The sequence below is a fragment of the Tasmannia lanceolata genome, unplaced genomic scaffold (assembly GCF_043159265.1).
Source record: "Tasmannia lanceolata isolate RefF3 unplaced genomic scaffold, GAP_Taslan_0.1 ptg000007l, whole genome shotgun sequence".
Taxonomy (NCBI): domain Eukaryota; kingdom Viridiplantae; phylum Streptophyta; class Magnoliopsida; order Canellales; family Winteraceae; genus Tasmannia; species Tasmannia lanceolata.
In genome coordinates this window covers 18779395-18785394 of record NW_027518684.1, presented here as the reverse complement: position 1 = coordinate 18785394, position 6000 = coordinate 18779395, and positions in this window count along the sequence as shown.

The window sequence follows — 6000 nt, the reverse complement described above, 5'->3', positions numbered from 1 at the left end:
TTGAATTATCCTGTCCGGACAGCCGGACAGGTCTTTTGTCGTCTAGCGAACGCGCCATATCCTGTCCGGACAGCCGGACAGGTCTTTTGTCGTCTAGCGCTTTTGTCGTCTAGCGAACGCGCCATATCCTGTCCGGACAGCCGGACAAGTCTTTTGTCGTCTAGCGCTTTTGTCGTCTAGCGAACGCGCCATATCCTGTCCGGACAGCCGGACAGGTCTTTGTCTTTTGAATTATCCTGTCCGGACAGCCGGACAGGTCTTTGTCTTTTGAATTATCCTGTCCGGACAGCCGGACAGGTCTTTTGTCGCCTAGCGCTTTTGTCGTCTAGCGAACGCGCCATATCCTGTCCGGACAGCCGGACAGGTCTTTTGTCGTCTAGCGCTTTTGTCGTCTAGCGAACACGCCATATCCTGTCCGGACAGCCGGACAGGTCTTTGTCTTTTGAATTATCCTGTCCGGACAGCCGGACAGGTCTTTTGTCGCCTAGCGCTTTTGTCGTCTAGCGAACGCGCCATATCCTGTCCGGACAGCCGGACAGGTCTTTTGTCGTCTAGCGCTTTTGTCGTCTAGCGAACGCGCCATATCCTGTCCGGACAGCCGGACAGGTCTTTGTCTTTCGAATGCACCATATCCTGTCCGGAAAGCCGGACAGGTCTTTTGTCTTCTGGCGCTTTGGGACCTGTGCCTTGTATTTAATGCAGGCGGCGCATTTAATGCGAGCGGCGCATTTAATGCGAGCGGCGCATTTAATGCGAGCGGCGCATTTAATGCGGAAGGCGACGTGGCGCACTCCGGCTGGCGGAAATGGGCGGGATTTTTCCCGCTCTTCCCAGCTTCTCTATAAATACAGGAGTTTACTCTTCATTTCTTACTTTTCATCTTTTACTCTCCTCCTCTTCTGTTCGGCTGCTCAAGTTTTCTGCCCGCTTCGGATCAGTGAGCCCGGAGGTCCTCGTCCAACACTCCAGTTCGGTAATCTTTTTTAGCTTTTAGCCTTTCTTTTCTTTTTTTCCTTTTTATGTCTAGCACTAGTTCGGAGACGGACTCCAGTTCAAAGGAGTCCGGTTCGACCAGTACCGCATCGGGGTCCGAGGCATCGGAGAGGGCGGTTCCGGCCTCACCTATAGAGGAGGCCGGTGTTGAGGGCGAAGAGCTAGTGATCATAATAGACGAGGAGAGCGGTGAGGAAATGAGTGTGGACTTAGACACAATCCCGGCCTGTGGGGACGGACCGGATCGGGTAGAAACCAGCGACGATGATGAGGACGTCGAAGCGGCAGTCCCTCAATCGTCGCGCATGCCAGTCGAGGTGATAGCGGAGGCACAGATGGAAGCCAACCCGCAGTATAACATCGGGGCCCTATACGAGGTGAACCATCTGTGGCCGAACAGGCTTCAGATCGTCAGGGACAAATACTGTATTCCTAGCCGGTACATTCTGAGGGCGGCTGTCGAAGGGGATCGGGCCAGCAATGATAGCGCAGACCTCTGCGTGTATGAGGAGGCCTTCCGGGCCGGGCTTAGGCTCCCCTTCCACCCCTTCTTTGCGGATGCACTGAATTACTATGGGCTGGCAGTTACACAGGTCGTCCCGAACTCTTGGAGGACACTGATCGGCTTCTTGTACCTTCTTGAAGTCCGGCTCCGTAGGAACCCCACCGTGCCCGTCTTCAGGATGTGTGCGCACCTGAAGAGGCATAAGGACGGCGGCTGGATCTACATTAGCCAGAGGCCTGAAATGAAAATGATCACTGGGATACCTTCTTCCATTCACACATGGAAGAACAGGTTCTTCTATGTAAAGGACACCGCGCCGGGCTCGCAGTGGCCGTTCTCATTACAATGGAGAACGCCGGACACTCGCCGCCTTAGTAAAAAACCAGCTCTCGAAGACTATGACCATATGACCTTCGCTCTGATCAAAGAAGAGCTCAAGCGAGGTCCAGTTCACTGCTCAGAGTTCGAAGAAGAGGCTGAGCTGGTCGCACTCGAGGTCAGCCGTGCGACGCCGGCACGTACGTGGATACTATAGGATAGCATTTATTTTTCTGAAGTATTTTTCAACTTTCATATTGCTGACTGCGCTCCGTTCTCTTTTGCAGAAATGGTGAAGCAGATGTCCCTTTTGGACAGAATCAAGCAGTCTTCGGGCGCGTCCCCAGCGCAGGAGCAGCCCCAAACAAAGGGCAAGAAGAGGAAGGTGCCGGAGTCGACCCCGCCGATGGTCGCGCTGGCTAAGCCTCTTAAAAGCAGCCGGGCGACGCATAAGCTTGCCCTATCGAGCCGGGCAGACACCACGGGTCAGAGCTCCAAGTCTGGAGCGGCGACAGGGTCAAAGCACGGCGGGGCCGTACTGGGTATGCCGGCTACTGCATCGGTTGGAGGCGACAACGTCTTCCGCCCGAACTGGGCCGTGCAGAAAACGGACACCGGCCTGGGGGATACCCGGGTGGCCGCAGAGTTGATGTACAAGGGTGTCCTCGCCCGCGACCGGTTAGCAGTCGAAAAAGAGGTGCCGGAGACCTGTGAAGCGGCAATCAGCTCCGCCCTCTATCAACTCCAGGTTTACTCAAGGGATATGGCCAAGAAGCGATATCTCTTCTCGGAGACGATCACAAGGATCGAGTCCGAAAAGGCCCAGCTCCAGAAGGAGAACGGCGAGCTCAATGAAGCCGTCCAGATCAAAGAGGCCGAGCTCAACAGCTTACAGGACGAACTGCAGAGGGTCAAAAACCAGGCCGTGCAGGATCTCCTGAGTGCGGCTGAGAGGGCCGGAAGGAAGGAAAAGGCGGCCGTGGAGAAGGCCGTGAAGGAAACTGAGGAGAGGAAGGAGGCCCAGCACTTCGACTTAGGCCTCCAGGCCTACAGGGCGGGTTTCCTTCTCTGCTCCGAGCAGGTGAAGAAGATTCACCCCGACATCTCCTTGGACGGGCTAACCGTCCCGTATGCACCTCCAGAGGATGAGGAAGATGAGGAGGAAGACGAACCGGACTCCTCCCGGCCTATTGAGGTGGATGCGGAGGTGACTGTGGCCGCCGTCTCCTCGGCGGAGGGTGGCGAGCTCGCAGCCCTCACTCCCGCAGGGGTCGTCACCGAGGTGGTGGCCGACGAGGAGGCCTGAGCAGCAGCCTTCTTTCTTTTTTGTTTGCACAGTCGGTAACGCCTATTCTTTGTAAGCCAGCTCGGCGAAGAGAGCAATTTTGTAATACGAATATGAATACTGAATACAAATACATTTTTTGTTCAACTGTCTGTACAGCATTCTTATTTTTTTGTACGTATTATTTATGTGCTGCATCGAGAACCGAGCTGGGAATATTTGAAGTTGGTTTCCACTGCGGGCATCCTGGCTGGAACTGATCTCCAAGCCACTAGGATGAGCCGGAGTGCACCACTGCTGCTCGTCCTAAGTCTGAGAGAACCGAGCTGGAAGCTTGGTACTCAAACACTTAGGAAATATTTGAAAGTGGTTTCCACTGCGGGCGTCCTGGCTGGAACTGATCCCCAAGCCACTAGGATGAGCCGGAGTGCACCACTGCTGCTCGTCCTAAGTCTGCGAGAACCGAGTTGGAAGCTTGGTACTCAAACACTTAGGAAATATTTGAAGGTGGTTTCCACTGCGGGCGTCCTGGCTGGAACTGATCTCCAAGCCACTAGGATGAGCCGGAGTGCACCACTGCTGCTCGTCCTAAGTCTGCGAGAACCGAGCTGGAAGCTTGGTACTCAAACACTTAGGAAATATTTGAAGGTGGTTTCCACTGCGGGCGTCCTGGCTGGAACTGATCTCCAAGCCACTAGGATGAGCCGGAGTGCACCACTGCTGCTCGTCCTAAGTCTGCGAGAACCGAGCTGGAAGCTTGGTACTCAAACACTTAGGAAATATTTGAAGGTGGTTTCCACTGCGGGCGTCCTGGCTGGAACTGATCTCCAAGCCACTAGGATGAGCCGGAGTGCACCACTGCTGCTCGTCCTAAGTCTGCGAGAACCGAGCTGGAAGCTTGGTACTCAAACACTTAGGAAATATTTGAAGGTGGTTTCCACTGCGGGCGTCCTGGCTGGAACTGATCTCCAAGCCACTAGGATGAGCCGGAGTGCACCACTGCTGCTCGTCCTAAGTCTGCGAGAACCGAGCTGGAAGCTTGGTACTCAAACACTTAGGAAATATTTGGAGGTGGTTTCCACTGCGGGCGTCCTGGCTGGAACTGATCTCCAAGCCACTAGGATGAGCCGGAGTGCACCACTGCTGCTCGTCCTAAGTCTGCGAGAACCGAGCTGGAAGCTTGGTACTCAAACACTTAGGAAATATTTGGAGGTGGTTTCCACTGCGGGCGTCCTGGCTGGAACTGATCTCCAAGCCACTAGGATGAGCCGGAGTGCACCACTGCTGCTCGTCCTAAGTCTGCGAGAACCGAGCTGGAAGCTTGGTACTCAAACACTTAGGAAATATTTGAAGGTGGTTTCCACTGCGGGCGTCCTGGCTGGAACTGATCTCCAAGCCACTAGGATGAGCCGGAGTGCACCACTGCTGCTCGTCCTAAGTCTGCGAGAACCGAGCTGGAAGCTTGGTACTCAAACACTTAGGAAATATTTGAAGGTGGTTTCCACTGCGGGCGTCCTGGCTGGAACTGATCTCCAAGCCACTAGGATGAGCCGGAGTGCACCACTGCTGCTCGTCCAACGTCTGCGAGAACCGAGCTGGAAGCTTGGTACTCAAACACTTAGAGTCTTCAAGGTGGTCTTCACTGCTGGCGTCCTCGGCTGGAACTGATCTCCAAGCCACTAGGATGAGCCGGAGTGGGCCACACTACTGGCGTCCTCGACTGGAACTGATCTCCGAGCCACTAGGATGAGCCGGAGTGGGCCACACTATTGGCGTCCTCGACTGGAACTGATCTCCATGCCAACAGGATGAGCCGCAGTGCACCACTGCGGGGCTTCTAAGTCTGCAAGCACCGAGCTGAGAGCTAAGTATGCAAACACTTAGAGCCTTTGAAGGTGGTCTTCACTGCTGGCGTCCTCGGCTGGAACTGATCTCCAAGCCACTAGGATGAGCCGGAGTGGGCCACACTACTGGCGTCCTCGACTGGAACTGATCTCCGAGCCACTAGGATGAGCCGGAGTGGGCCACACTATTGGCGTCCTCGACTGGAACTGATCTCCATGCCAACAGGATGAGCCGCAGTGCACCACTGCGGGGCTTCTAAGTCTGCAAGCACCGAGCTGAGAGCTAAGTATGCAAACACTTAGAGCCTTTGAAGGTGGTTTCCACTGCTGGCGTCCTCGGCTGGAACTGATCTCCAAGCCACTAGGATGAGCCGGAGTGGGCCACACTACTGGCGTCCTCGACTGGAACTGATCTCCGAGCCACTAGGATGAGCCGGAGTGGGCCACACTATTGGCGTCCTCGACTGGAACTGATCTCTATGCCACTAGGATGAGCCGGGGTGGGCCACACTATTGGCGTCCTCGACTGGAACTGATCTCCAAGCCACTAGGATGAGCCGGGGTGGGCCACACTATTGGCGTCCTCGACTGGAACTGATCTCCAAGCCACTAGGATGAGCCGGAGTGCACCACTGCTGGGCTTCTAAGTCTGCAAGCACCGAGCTGAGAGCTAAGTATGCAAACACTTAGAGTCTTCAAGGTGGTCTTCACTGCTGGCGTCCTCGGCTGGAACTGATCTCCAAGCCACTAGGATGAGCCGGAGTGGGCCACACTACTGGCGTCCTCGACTGGAACTGATCTCCGAGCCACTAGGATGAGCCGGAGTGGGCCACACTATTGGCGTCCTCGACTGGAACTGATCTCCATGCCAACAGGATGAGCCGCAGTGCACCACTGCGGGGCTTCTAAGTCTGCAAGCACCGAGCTGAGAGCTAAGTATGCAAACACTTAGAGCCTTTGAAGGTGGTTTCCACTGCTGGCGTCCTCGGCTGGAACTGATCTCCAAGCCACTAGGATGAGCCGGAGTGGGCCACACTACTGGCGTCCTCGACTGG